The sequence below is a fragment of the Schistocerca cancellata genome, chromosome 1, assembly GCF_023864275.1.
Source record: "Schistocerca cancellata isolate TAMUIC-IGC-003103 chromosome 1, iqSchCanc2.1, whole genome shotgun sequence".
In the NCBI taxonomy this organism is placed as follows: Eukaryota; Metazoa; Arthropoda; class Insecta; order Orthoptera; family Acrididae; genus Schistocerca; species Schistocerca cancellata.
Window position 1 is genome coordinate 198,713,240 of NC_064626.1, and position 15,120 is coordinate 198,728,359.

A 15,120-nucleotide genomic window follows, 5' to 3' on the forward strand; every position below is an offset into this window, starting at 1 on the left:
TACGGCCAAAGGTGGTTGCTCTGGGTACAGATTTCTCTGTATCTATGCACCCAAATTGCGTGGAAATGTAATCACATGTCAGTTCTAGTATAATATGTTTGTCCAATGAATACCCGTTTATCATCTGCATTTCGTCTTGGTGTAGCAATTTTAATGGCCTGAACATATGTTGAAAATGAATGACTTGGGAATCCATTGGCACTAAATTTGTGACCGTTGCCTTCTGCAGTTAAATAGCAGCAATGACACATCCAAAAAAACTTACAAACTCATTAACTACATTTCTGAATACCCGCGGTTCAGCAATACGATGTATACATTTCCTTAGCAACGCTGTGGTAGAAATGGTATAGCCTATTTACTATAACACATTGGTTGTTTATATTTATAGGAAACAGAAAATGTGATTTAAGATGAGAGTGAACAGACAGAACCGATATATATTATAAAAATGGATGTATGTATGTGTGTTCCACATCTCCTCCTAAACCACTTGAGCGATTTCAGCCAAACTTGGCACGCTTTAGTCATCGATTATATGAGAATAATAGCACATAGCGACTTGCTACGAACATTACATATATTTTCAAACCTTTGGAAAACTTTTTCTCGCTGTCATCCCTCACAAATGATTAAACGAAAAAAATTTATCGCTTGCTACATTTTCGCAATTCATGCAGTAAAACTTCCGCATGATGCATGATGTCTTAATTTATTACTTCATTACTACTAATTGTAAACAGTATTCACATATACCACTGAATGTACCTGCAAAATTATATCATTGTACGTCACGTAGTTCAGGAGAGATGACGTGATCAGCATTGAGCAGCATGAAAATGATACTACCCGTCGTAATTCGCTAGAGATACAGGTGAAATATGTGTACAAATAAATGTGGAATATGTTAAATATTTGTGAAATATATCTGACGTGTGTATGCGGGCAAGGCCATGCCTGAACTCTGGAACATTTTCAACCAAATTTGAAATTGGTGGAAAGAAAGACTATGGGGAGTAAGAACCACCAGCCTCATGTCGTAGTAACGATGATAACGTGGAGAGGAAAAGGGAGAGGAATAGATGGGCAGACGGAGAGGGTGAAGGAGGAGATGGACACAGATATGGAGGGAGGAGCACTTGTACAGAGAGAGGGGGAGGGGAGAAGAGGAGTTGTACAGAGAAAGGGAGGAGGATCAGATGAGCGGGGTGGGGGGTGAGGAGGACATAAACAGCGAGAGGAAAGAGGAGGAGATGGACCGAGAGGCAGGGGGAGGAGATGGCCACACGGAGCAGCAGGAGATGGACAGAGGGTGTGGTCTGGAAGAGGAGGACAGAGAGAGGAGGTGAGTATGAGGAGAAGGAGTAGATGGATAGAGAGAGGGGGAAAGAGGAGGTGGACTCCGTCCAAACAGACTTTGAAGGCCTGACGGTACCGACTGACCACCATGTCATCCTGTGCCCACAGGCGCCAGATATGGAGGAGCATGTTGTCAATACACTGCTCTCCTGAATGTTGTCAGTTTTCGTGACAGGGGCCACTGCTTCCCAATCTAGTAGCTCCTCAACAAACCTCATAAGGGCTAATTGCACCCTTTTTGCCAAGGGCGCTCGGCAGACCGGGTGGTCATTAATTCAAGTGCTAACCAAGCCCGACAGTACTTAACGTCGGTGAACCAATGTTATCAATGCTGCAAGGCCGTTGGAGCTACTTTCAAAGTTGTAGTATAAACAATAGCGATCTGTGCACTCCAAATAACGTATTTTCTACAAGTATGTTTTGAGAAGAAATCTTACAGTGCCCTCTAATGCTCTCGCCACTTTGGTGAAATATGCTTCAGTAAAACAAAGAAGGTGAAAGCTACCATTCTTTAATGCTGGTGAGGTAAGTGAGCTAAAACGCCACGACGTTTATTGTGGAGGTAGGCTTCATGTACATGCCTTTATTTTTCTCTTGAACAGATGGATTTTCAGAGCAATGTTAGGGCGATTTTGTGTGCTCATAATACAATTTACAGTTCTTTCCGGACTGAGACCAAAATTTTTTGAATTGCATTATTTGGTCAACATTGTGTAGCAGCCCACCAGATGCCACCTACTACAAGAGTTTAGGATAGACAAACGAGGAGCGATTGGTGGGGGGGGGGGGGGGGGGAGCTGTGGAGCGCAGGGAACTAATGAGACATCATTCAGTTAACAGACTTCTATTTCCGAGATTTTTACAATCAATTCGTTTCTTCCCACTATTGCTTAACAGCAGCTATGCTGAGCCCATATTGCACAAAAGTGCAGGGTAGCACGTCAGCGCCTAGCGATGAATTCGCAGTCGCAGGCTCTGGAGTTTACCGAGGACAGTGCCGTGGCCCCATCGCAGGAGGGTCTGACAGCTGGCGCGTAGCTACAGCCTGGCGTGTCTGTGGATGTCTGTTGGATCCTCAGCGCTCTCATTGAGTCAAACTGCACTTAGGCTCAGCCCAAGATACCTGCACGCCCCTTTTGTCAGCTGTCGACATTGCATGTAGGTGGATGACCCAGCAATTACACAAAGGACAGCCCGAGAGATGGTCCCAGCATACGTTTTGTAAGGCCGTACTTGTATTGCCCAGAAGTGGTGGCACAGGCGACCTACTCCCAAGCTGAATGCTCGTAGGCGGGCAGATTGGTTCTTCATTCACCGATGGTTAGCCTAGTGTTAATCTTCACTCAGTCACCGTTGTGATGAATGGGAGAACTGTTCGCAGAGTTGAAGTTTCCCGCACAGCCAGACGACTGTCAGCTCGTAGCAGTGGACCCCAAGGTGGCTGCAGCTGTGAAACACTTCATTGCATTCGCCATGACATCCTTCAACTAGCAGAGCTGACTTTCAATCAGTATCAGTGATGCAGATGGAGTGGCCTAACTCTGAGAGTGGAAGAAAGGCGAAGGTTTTATAGCAGTCCATGACGTGATTTCCCTCGTGTTAGTTACCGAATGTGCTCCCGTTTTCTGAGCTTGTCAGAGTTCTTGGTTGGCTTAATATTTAACTTTGGGGCTTTAGAGCTTTCCCTTAGGCAAAATATGCAGTTTCAAAGGTGTTCTGCTGTCATCCATAGGTGCAGCTATTCCACAGAGCCTTGTTACAGAAGAATGTTTGGCACTGTTGTCTATGCGCTGAATAAGATGTTCCTGACATTCTTTCTCACACTCTGTGAGGTAATAAGCTCCCTATGTGTATGTACTTCAGTCCTCCCGAGTGTTATCTTTGGTTACAGCACCTTTGCGTACCTGATGGACGTGTTCCACTTAGTGTCGTCACAGCCACTTCTAACAAAATTTAATTCTCATACTTAATTACTATTCTTTTGTGCAACATTCCCTTGTCTTTTGTAAAATTCGCCCCTAATTTTTACACTTTACTAACTTGTATACACTTTCTATTAATTCTTTTTTTTATGGAATATCTGAGTTTTAAATTGATTTTAATTTTGTAAAACTTAATCCTCTTAATCGGCAACGCTAATTTCTAATTAATTCTTTACTCTTACCTCTTAGTGCTTAGACCTATAATTCGACTTTAATTAGTCAACATCATTTTATGTAGTACTACTAAACCAGGCAACAGGTAACTGATGCACAGGTATCTCTGGGTGTTGTGCTGTTCTTTGGTTCTAACAATCATAAATTATAGAAATGGAGATCAGAATCACTACACTACTACCAGCTGAAATGCTACGTTCATAACCTGGATACGCTGTTTCACACAGTACTGTTTGATATGTTGCAACATCTGTTCTGCTGAAATCTGCCCCTTCTGCAGCACTATAAATTGGTCTAATGCTTGAAGGATGTATGGGTTTAGGGTGTCAATTAGAAATGTCAGGTTTTAAACTGGCAGTATCCCTAACGTCTGCTCTGGTCAAAATGGCAAGATATATGTTATCTCGATGACTGCGGCTGATAGGCAAAACGTTGTCCTGGTTACCGAGCGAGGTGGAAGAGTGGTTAGCACACTGGACTCGTATTCGGAAGGATGACGGTTCAATACTGCATCCGGCCAACCTGATTTAAGTTTCCGTGATTTCGCTAAATCTCTCCAGGCAAATTCCGGGATGGTTCCTTTGAAAGGGCACGACCGACTTCCCTTCCCATCCTTCCCTAATCCGATGAGACCGATGACCTCGCTGTTTGGTCTCCTCCCCCAAACAATCCAACCCCCTATAGCAGTTGTCACGGTTATGTCACACACCGTCCTATTTATTACGATTCCGCTATCTTTTAGGTTCATATCCTGGAGCTTTCCTTTTTTGTAACAATTCAGAATTATGATCTCTTTAGTGCATACCGAATTCCTCCAGAGTAGCTCATTACTTGAAAACGAAAATACGGGGTTCGTAGTTCTCTCTGACACTTAGCCACAGCCTGGCTGATGTTTCCAGAATGAGATTTTCACTCTGCAGCGGAGTGTGGGCTGGTATGAAACTTCCTGGCAGATTAAAACTGTGTGCCGGACCGAGACTCGAACTTGGGACATTTGCCTTTCGCAGGCAAGTGCTCTATCATCTGAGCTACCCAAGCACGACTCACGTCTCCGCAGTATCCTTTCTTCCAACAGTGCTAGTTCTGCAAGGTTCGCAGGAGAGCTTCTGTGAAGTTTGGAAAGTAGGATACGAGGTACTGGCGGAAGTAAAGTTGTGAGGATGGGTCGTGAGTCGTGCTTGGGTAGCTCAGATGGTAGAGCACTTGACCGCGAAAGGCAAAGGTCCCGAGTTCGAGTCTCAGTCCGGCGCACAGTTTTAATCTGCCAGGAAGTTTCATATCAGCGTACACTCTGCTGCAGAGTGAAAATCTCATCTGGAATCATCACGCACGCTGTCTTCAACAGCTTTCCGCCTGTGTTTATGCATCCTCTCTTTCTCCAAATCAGTGCTCTCAGCATCAGCTTGATTAGCTGTTTCAACTGCGCCCCCAGTTTCCCATAAGAGAGTGGCATCCGTAGTATTCCTCTTGAATTTCCGTCACAATTCACTCTTTCTCCTCTTCCTCTTGGAATTCCACAAACGTGTCTTCGAACTCGTACACCTCATATCTCATCTTCTGCGTATTCAAGTTAACCCAAGCGTCCAGCGATGACTTGTTAATAGGATGTCAGGTTGTCTTGAGAACACCATTCCAGATTCAAGAGGCTGTTTCCATCATTCACTCCCTACTCCACTCCAGCCATGGCGTAGGAACAGCATGATTGCCATATTCTTCCTGGCTGCCTGCGCTGGCAGGCGATTTGAGAGAAAGGAATTCCTCATCACTTCCCCTCCCTCCTTACAGAAACATTACTGCATTATAAAATTGTACTGAATACTAAACAACATGAAGACATTATCGTCCCTGTTATAAACAAACCTCCAAAACAAATTAACACAAACCTCAATGGTGCACCAATACTAAGTCAAAACATACACAACAAACAAATGGAAAATAAGTATGTTCTCTTAATGCGTATGATGTATTGCATCAGTCCTGAACATTTTTAACAACTTGTTTCTTCGGCTTCTCAGAGTTTTTATTCAATACCATCTGTGATGCTGGAATCTGTTTCAAAGCTTCTCCCACTCCATGGAACGACTTGGCTGATTTTTATGAATAACAGTTATCATTGTTGGAAGGTGCACCTTCAAATGTACTGGCGATTTTTTCTCTGTCACTTGATACAGACCGTGGTACCGAGTTAAAAACTTTTTTGTGCTTCTGGTGTATAAGTGTTTGCTACCAAAACACACTGAACAACTCTATACAGTGGTAGTGTATCCGTACATTGCCCTACCTTTTTTGAAGTTCTAGTGCCTTTCGATACACTCGCTTGACCCGCTGCCAAACTTCTCTTAATCACTTTGTAAATTTTTTCACTGACTTCTCAGTAGCACCTAATTTAGATTTCTGAACTGCGAAAGGACATGGCACCTTTCTACTGTACACCAAGTCCTATGGTGAAAAAACTGTACTGTTGTGTACTTAAGAATTACACAGTGAGACAACATATTGAAGATACATGTCCCAGTTATCATGCTGACTATTCACTTTATGATTTAACATTTTAGAAATTGTGTGATAAACCCTTTTGATACGAGCATTTGCTTTCGAATGGAAACGACTATTGCGAAGTTTTCGGATACTAATCAGGTGACACAACTGCTAAAAGTGGTCTGGAAAAGTTTGTACCCTGATCTCTAATTATAGTGTAACACTATTCTTATAGTAAAATGGCAATATCCAATTATTATCCATTGTATTTGTGACTGTGCTCGCTCGCTGGTGTAGAATCTGTATCATTGCTATGAAATAGGAAAAATCATCTCTTACCCTTAGACTGTACGTACTTCCAGCTGCTGTCTTACTGAATGATTCAAGAGTATCCAGACCAACGATTCCCGGACAGGCCGGCCTTGGTGGCCGAGCGGTTCTAGGCGCTACAATCTTGAACCTCGCGACCGCTATGGTCGCAGGTTCGAATTCTGCCTCGGGCATGGATGTGTGTTATGTCCTTAGGTTAGTTAGGTTTAGATAGTTCTTAGTTCTAGGGGACTGATGACCTTATAAGTTAAGTCCCATAGTGCTCAGAGCCATTTGAACCACTTTTTTAATTCCCGGACATGGTACGAATTTTTACTCGCCGCTTCAGTCTATATACATGAAATCGTATTTCAGATGGTTTTGTCGCTTCTAGCAATCGATCTGCTCTTTGCATACAAGGCACACATCATTTCGAAGGCCTTGGTTTTGCGTTCTCTGCTAAAACATTTTGCCTGCGTGTCTGTCTGTGGTTCTATGTACTCCATGACCTGCCAACAGGTGGTCATGTGTCTTTTGCGATAATTCATTTCTGAGCAATACAGGAACACCCTGCAGGTTCTCGCTTTGTACTTTTGTGCAGCAAGCTGTTGTGTGTCACAAACTGTAGCTCTGAAATAAAAGCCCTCTGGTCAGTGCCAGCTGCTTGCACCTTTTGTCACTCTCACATGCTTTTGCCTAGTGCTTACAGAGTTGCAGAATTCCTGCCTAGTATATCGGAATTAATGTACATCCTCCTAGGTTTATTCACCATGTAACAATTAAACTTACTTAACTTCAGTGCCACCTTGTTAATCTGCTGGAAGAGTCTTATAGTCCCACACTTGTTTTTAACTCACATGTCTCTCTTTTGTTCATATCCTGAGTTCTAGTTTTGCAGTCACACTCCTCTTTCCCAACCTCACCACATCCAATGCACTGTGACTGACAGCACTGCTTCTTCACGTGGCTTACTCGTCCATATATGTAGAGAAGAAGAGGAGAAGACGCCAAGGTGTGTAGCAATTCTGAGAGCCAAGGTTGAATCACCATTATTCCTCATTCTCGCCTATTGTAACATGTGCGTTGAAATACCCTCTACAAAAACGCCTGAGGTCCTGTTCTCTGCTTCCTGCAAGAGAATTCTGTCTGCCTCTACAATAGGCATCAGTTGAGAAGTCTGCTAGTTTACCTTGCGAATTCTGTCAGAGAATGCTTCTACTGACCCACGGTGGTTCTGTGTTAATCCCATGAGCTTTTCCCTGACAAATAAGCACTATTTTACTCGCGATAGTGTTTGGTAAGCCCTTCGGCAAACTGGTTAAATGTCTGTGTTTTACGAATGGTTTCATTGTATGTGACAGACGTTTTAGTATCACCTGTGAACGGTAATTTAGCAATAGACATGTCGCATCGGACCAACTCCTTAACCAAGGTGCTTCCCTCACATGATCCAGAAAGACTGATACATCCTCAGATGCTTTCCTAGAAAAAGGCATAATAACAGTAGGTACCATAGGATCAATGAATCTGACAGATACATTTACTACGCGCTTTGTAACCATTTCTGCCACTGCATCAATCCAGTCGAATGCTTATAGTTCTCTCTGCATTTCTTCGCTGACTTTGTTCTGGTGTTTCAAAACTTCAACGGATTCAATGAAAGTTGTTCTACACGTTTCTGATCGTTGTGTAACCATTTAGCCATCCCTGTTAGCCGTGCCGTCTAACGCGCTGCTTCCCGAGCGGGAAGGGGTGCCGGTCGCCGGCACGAATTCGCTCGGCGGATTAGTGTCGAGGTCCGGTGTGCCGGCCAGTCTGTGGATGGTTTCTAAGGCGGTTTTCCATCTGCCTCGGCGAATGCGGACTGATTCCTCTCATTCCGTCTCAGTTCCCCTGTGTCGACGATTGCTGCGCAAACACCATCTCCACGTACGCGTACACCATAATTACTCTACCACGCAAACATTGGGGTTACACTCGTCTGGTGTGAGACGTTCCCGGGGAGATGCACTGAGGGCCGAACTGCACAATGACCCTGGGTTCGATGTGGAGCGGCGGTGGGGTGAGTGGACTGCTGTAGCGTGTTGTAGGGTTGTGAACCACTGAGGGCTATGGCGGGGAGGAAGCCTCTCCGTCGTTTCTAGGTTCCCAGTTCCATACAATACAATACAACCTCCATTTGCAGTTATAATACAGAACAACTGGGAATCTAGTATACCAACACACAATCAATAAGTAAACACCACTATCATAATCCTTCCGACATGTCATAGAGAGGGGCTCACTAGATTGCTGTGCTTCATGGCCAAACATTTTAAATGTTACTAGCGCTACCGTAGCACACGGTAATTCGTCCCTTGATAAATTACAGTACTGGCTCCTAGTCAGCTGATAATACTCTTCCCTAAAATTACCATAAAAGCCTATACAATGTTACCTCCAAGTTCATGTACAGGTCCTTCCAAATGAACATGGCTCCCAAATAAAAGTAAACAGAAAACAAGCCAACTAAAACTGGTAGCTCACTGTACAGCACAACGACAGATGTCGATGGCTGTTGCCGTACCGGTGGGGCTTCTCGATGGCAGCAATAGCGGATGTTGGCACTCCTGGTGCCCTATTTGTAGGACATCATAAATCACAGCTGACCCTTAATCTGGCAGCAAATTTGTAGGAACCAGTCAGATGTAGCCTCCTACATCAATGTAGGATATACAAGTAGACGCGCAGTGGTGGAGTTCTGTGGAGCGCTGGGGCGCTAATGAGATGTCAGTATACATTTACTTCCAAGTTTTATAATCACTCTGATTTCTTCCCACTACTGCTTAGCAGTGGCTATCCTGAGCAGCCCACACTGCTTGAAGGAGTAGTGCAGCACGTTTGTGTCTAATGAGGAATTTGCAGGCACGGGCTCTGGCTTTGGTGCTGTGGCCCCAACATTGGAGCGTCTGCCAGTGGACGCGTGGCTACAGTCTGGCGTGTCTGTGGTTGCCTGTCAGAGCCTAAGCAATATCGTTGGGGCCGGCCGTGGTGGCCGAGCGGTTTTAGGCGCTACAGTCTGGAACCGCGCGACCGCTACGGTCGCAGGTGCGAATCCTGCGTCGGGCATGGATGTGTGTGATGTCCTTAGTTTAGTTACGTTTAAGTAGTTCTAAGTTCTAGGCGACTGATGACCTCAGAAGTTAAGTCCTATAGTGCTCAGAGCCATTTGAACCAATATCGTTGGGTGAAGCCGTGCGTAGGTTCAGCCAGAGGTATCTGCATGCACCTGATGTTGACTGCTCAGACGGTGTGTAGGCAGAACTCTCAATAGTGGCAAGAGAGCAACTGGTAGGGCAGTACTTGTAGTGCCCAGAAGTACCGGCACAGGTGCCCTCCTTGCAATAGAACAGCTTATAGCTGACAGGTCGGTTCTTCATTCATGGAAGATCAGCCTGGCTATCATTTCCGGTCAGTCACCGTTGTGACCAGCAGGAGTACAGCTCACAGAGTTGGAGTTGCCTCGGCAGCCAGATGGCTGTGAACTTGTATCAGTGGACTCCAAAGTGGGAGACACCAGGGTAGCCTGCAACCAGTAGAGCTGACCATCCATCCATATCAGTGATGCAGATGGACTGATCTGAGAGTGAGTGAAAGGAAGGGAAGATTTTTATGGCAGTCGATGACATGATTCCGCCATATAGGTGACCGAATGTGCTCCCGTTTCCTGAGCTAGTCAGTGTTCTCGGGAAAATCAAGGTTTTAGAGTGTTCCTTTAGGCAAAGTTTCTCGCTTGAAAGGTGTTCTTGTGCCATCCCTAGGTCATGTCATTGTTACAGAAGAGTGTTCTACCACTTTTGTCTAATAGCTGAATCGGATCTTCCTGACATTCTCCATCACTATCTGTGAGGTAATAAGCTCCCTGTCTGTTTGGACTTAAATTCTCACGTGTGTTGATATCGGTTGTACCACCATTGCTTACCTAGCGGACATCTTCCACTTAGTGTTGTCCCAGACAGTTCTAAAAAGATTTTATTCCTTCACTTAATTATTATTCTGCTGTGTAGCAACTATTATATGTTGATACATTGTATCGGCAGGTGTGTTCACGTGGTTGTCAACAACTGAAAAGAATTAAATGACTGCCTAATGTTCAGATGAAAGATTCATGGATCAAGTGCGAGGAAGTAAGATTTTCTTGTTCATAGTCATCTGACTTATTATTTTATTACTTATTTCTCGCATATGAGGTGAGACAGATTATACACTAGCGCGGAATGGGCAAAATTAAACTGGCCCAGGAAGTATTTTTGAGACTGACAGGGAGCTGACCGCATGTTAATAAACAGGAGTAATGCTCATCACAGAAAATCCTGGAAACCGTGCACCAATCAGGAACTGTTACATGTGTGCGCATTCGCATCTCCCGCATGCTCTGTCCCGAGTGCTTCGCTGTGTCATTGCATTTCAGTGAGAGAGGAACAGACGTTTCTAGTGGCTACTTGAATGCAGCACAGAATGTTGCTCACTATAAAACAGTCCGCGTTCACTGTCGATTGTAATGGGTGGGACAATTAGTGGAACACGTGAGCAGAAATTCTTGTACAAGAGCTTCGAATTGGAAATATTTTGGTAAAACGTCTAACTAAGCCTGTAATACAAAAGTGGCAAAATGGTGCGAAATGGACTCTGTAGCGCATAAAAATCGTAACTATCCGAAAGGAATCCGAATCCGAAAGAATTTACTTGAGCTAAGGAAAGCATGGTATAAAGTGGGACGAAATGTCAACGGAGATTATCTGTGCCTGTGAGGATTGAGATACTGTAGTGTCTGAACATTAATGAAAAGCACCCGCATTTATATATTTCTAAATCTACTGTTACCTTTGAGTTAAATTTTCCATATGAGCTTTCACCTATTGGGTTCTGCCGGTTGTTTCTTAGTGAGGTGGAATGAGGACATTTGCATCCTCTGTTTTTTATTTCTTCGGATGGGGCATGTTTCAAGCTGTCACGATATGAGGACTCACAAAACATGCGTCATGATGCATCAGAAAATTCTTATCAGTGTTTTGAGGGGCAGTAGTGTAATCCCAAGTTTTGATACTTGGCGCACAGTCTCTGGTGTCCGCGTCATAACACGATTCTTTCACTAAACTGTTAACGCTGACATGTCCAGAAACTGTTGAATCGTTATATGGACCAACTCACGGAAAGTGACAACTGTTTGGATATTTCCAACAAAACGGAGGCAACCTCGTCGCGAGTGCATGTCCTTTTCGTTGAGGAGAGGACAATTAGCAGAAGAAGTGCAATCTCTGGGTCATTTCAATCGCCTGATCTTGACTGTGGGGCAAATGGAAGGGCCAGATATACTCAGATAGTACTCACAAAACGGAAGAGCTACACCAGGACACTGAATCACTAGAGCTGCTATCCCCCAGGCAGAGCTGCTACGCGTGTCTCACGGTCTGATAAATCGAGCACGCAACGGTGTTCATTTCCAGCATCTTCTTTGAAGTCCGTTAACGAGGAGCAATGTCGCGCTAGTCTTATTGGAAATATTATCAGGGCCAGCTGTAGTCTCGCCACCCTGTAATTACTGAGCAGAGGTAGTTCAGTAACCTAATGAAAGCTATCACTTTGATTCACTCTACTTGTAAAACGTTTTAACGGTTCTGTGTTGAAAGCTGTATGGATATATAGCATAACTGTTATGGATGCCGCCTTTAAAAAATGTATGTTTACCACGAGGGACGTTCAGTAAGTAATGCAACACATTTCTTATCTCAGCCAGTTTCGGTTGAAAAATATGCGAAATTTGTTGTGGGCATCGCGGAATATTTTCGCTTCAGCCCCTATAGTTCCATGAAGCTCCGGCAGGTGGTGGCGCTGTACGTAGTCTTCAAAATGGCGTCTGTTACGGAAGTGCATTTCAAGTAGAGAGCTGTCACTGAGTTTCTTTTGGCGTTAAATCAGACCAACACAGATACTCACAGGCGCTTGCAGAATGTCTACGGAGACCTGGCAGTGGAAAACAGGACGTAAATCATTAGGCGAGGTGTCTGTCATGAACGCAACAAGGTCACGCAAATACTCGTATGTCCGATCTCCCGTGTACCGGCTGGCCACACACATCTGTGACTCCTGCAGTGTTTGAACGTGAAGACACTCTCATTCGAGGTCATTGACGGATCACAATGAAACACCTGCATGACAACACAAGGCCTCACACAGATCTGCACACCCGACTGGAAGTCACAAAATTTCATTGGACTATTCTTTCTCATCCATCCTACAGCCCAGATATGGCGCCTTCCGACTTCCAATGAACGATGCACTCCGCGGAAAGCAGTGCGTGGTCGATGAGGAGGCTATTCATGCCTCAAGACGAGGGTAGCGACGTCGACCAGTAGAGTGGTGCCATGCAGCCATGAAGGCCTCCATGTAAGGTGGCGTAAGGTCGTCGCATTGAACTATTGTAACCAAAATAGTGTGGAATAATATGCTGTATTGAAAAACTGAATAAAATCAGCCTCCTTTCGGAAGAAATTTGAGTTGCATTACTTACTAAAAGTCCCTCGTAGTACGTTGACATGCCGTTTACAGGATGTGTGTCCAAAGCCTGTATTTCAGAGTAGACATACAGATGGAGGTGACTACTTCGCCATCGCTATAAGTCATATCACAGTCAATACGGCTCATGTCATCGCCTTCCAAAATCTCATTTACTCAACTATATCCAAAATTCCGACTGCCATCGAGTTTACTCTCCTTGTACATAACCACGTACATATTCTTACCCTGGGATTTTTAGCGGCACGAAATATCCCAGAAACAAAAATAGCTCCATTTCCCCTGTTCCGATAGGGAGGTTTCCCTTGGTTGTAAAGACTGTACCAGGACTGGCAATCCGCTCCCATATATTCTCAGATGGGAATGCCTTCTCCACACTCCCACTTGAATGGACATTTCTGCTAGGAGTGGGGATCCCTACAATGATCCGCTCTGCGCGCTTTGGTAGGAAACGAAATATTTAAAATGTAAAAAAAGGCTGCACTCTCTGCATTTCTTTTGTAATTGTCGCAGGGGGACTGAGGAAAACCCTTCAGCACAAGCTAAAAGAAGCTGTTCAGAAGGCTGTGAGTCCGCGGATGCTGCTGCTGAGGGGAGCGGAAACGGCGCAGAATCCTGCGCTCTTTGAGGACCTGGAGGGCGGTTCTGACTGGTGCAGCGTGCACAACAGGGCGCCAGAGGACCGCGCGGGGCAGGGGGGCGCTGAAGCAGACGCCGACGAGGTCTCTGCCGCGGTCGCACAGGTACGAGCGGCGCTAACCTAGACCTTCTTACTCTTGAACATTCCACCAACTAGCAGAAACACTTTAAGATTGTTCGCTGTCGGTGCTGTTGACTGGTGGGATGTATAGTCGTTGGAAGATAGGAAGGAAATGCAAAAGACTTTCACCAACTTTTCACGACACTACTAGGAGACACACTATTCTAGGGCAGCTCCAAGAACGGGGATCCCAAGGCCATCTCCTCATCTTCATTCCGTCCTTCTTCTTTAAGCGGTTTTTTTTTACGTACCGAGTGGGCGACGTGGAGTCGAATAATTCCGAGTAGGAGAATGATATTCCCCAGAGAAGTGTTTTAGGTGTTCCTCTCTTTACCATCGCCATAAACAGCATAGCCTCTACGGTGTGGAGTTCTGTACAACGCTAATTCGTTGTGGACGATCTTTTTAGTTTTTTGTTCATCTTCCCACTCGGCAGTAGCAACTAGTCAATTACAATTACAGTAAAGAGGTTGAAGGAGGGTTTTACATTTTCTGCAGATAAGTGTGTGTGTGTGTGTGTGTGTGTGTGTGTGTGTGTGTGTGAGTGCGCGTGTGTGTTCATTTCAATCGTCTGATTGGCACGTGAGGTTTCTGGCCTCATTTCTGATTCTAAGCTGTTGTGGTCACCACAACTAAGGTACCAGAACGGAAGGATCTAGATGTCACTGAATATCTTGAAGTGCCCTACTCAGAGGTCTCAGGGAGCATACATGATGCTTCTGCTCCTATGTTTAGGGGCTTCTATGGCTAAAATAAGGATACACAGCATACGGATTAGCGAGACTTTCTTATCTTAATATCACCCAGCTTGAGGGGATCAAGCTGGCTGCGGTTGCTTACCGGACTGACGCGAAACCGTGTCTCTGTTCTGAGACTGGGGAACTGCCATTCACTACCTGGGAGCAGCTCCCCAAGGTGTGACAGGCATATTACATTTTTGTGGCCAAGCGGTTCTAAGCGCCATAGTCTGGAACCGCGTGACCGCTACGGTCGCAGGTTCGAATCGTGCCTCGGGCATGGATGTGTGTGAAGTCCTTAGGTTAGTTAGGTTTAATTAGTTCTAAGTTCTAGGGGACTGATGACCTCAGATGTTAGGTCCCATAGTGCTCAGAGCCACTTGAACCATTTATTACGTTTTTTCTACTACCTGTTAACCCATGTATTACACTGTTGCTGGTCCAGCTATGGAACGCCTTTTCTCCAATCGTCCATGAGCAACAAGACATTTGGGAACAGCGTGAAGCATGAGCTGGAGTCACTTGATGTGGGGCAAGTTCGGACCCAAATCCAGGATTTTAACCGATTGCCACCATGGTTAGTGCAGAGGCCGAGAGTAATTTTACATTGCGTGCAGTATAGAAGAGGTTTCACTCCGGCATCTCTTTTTAATGCTCTGTTTGCCAACATTTTAAATGATCACCATAACGATGATGATGAGGTCCCATACTCTGAGGAGCGTAGGGGACGATGTAGAAGACTCGCACCGCCAAACTAGGCAAGGTC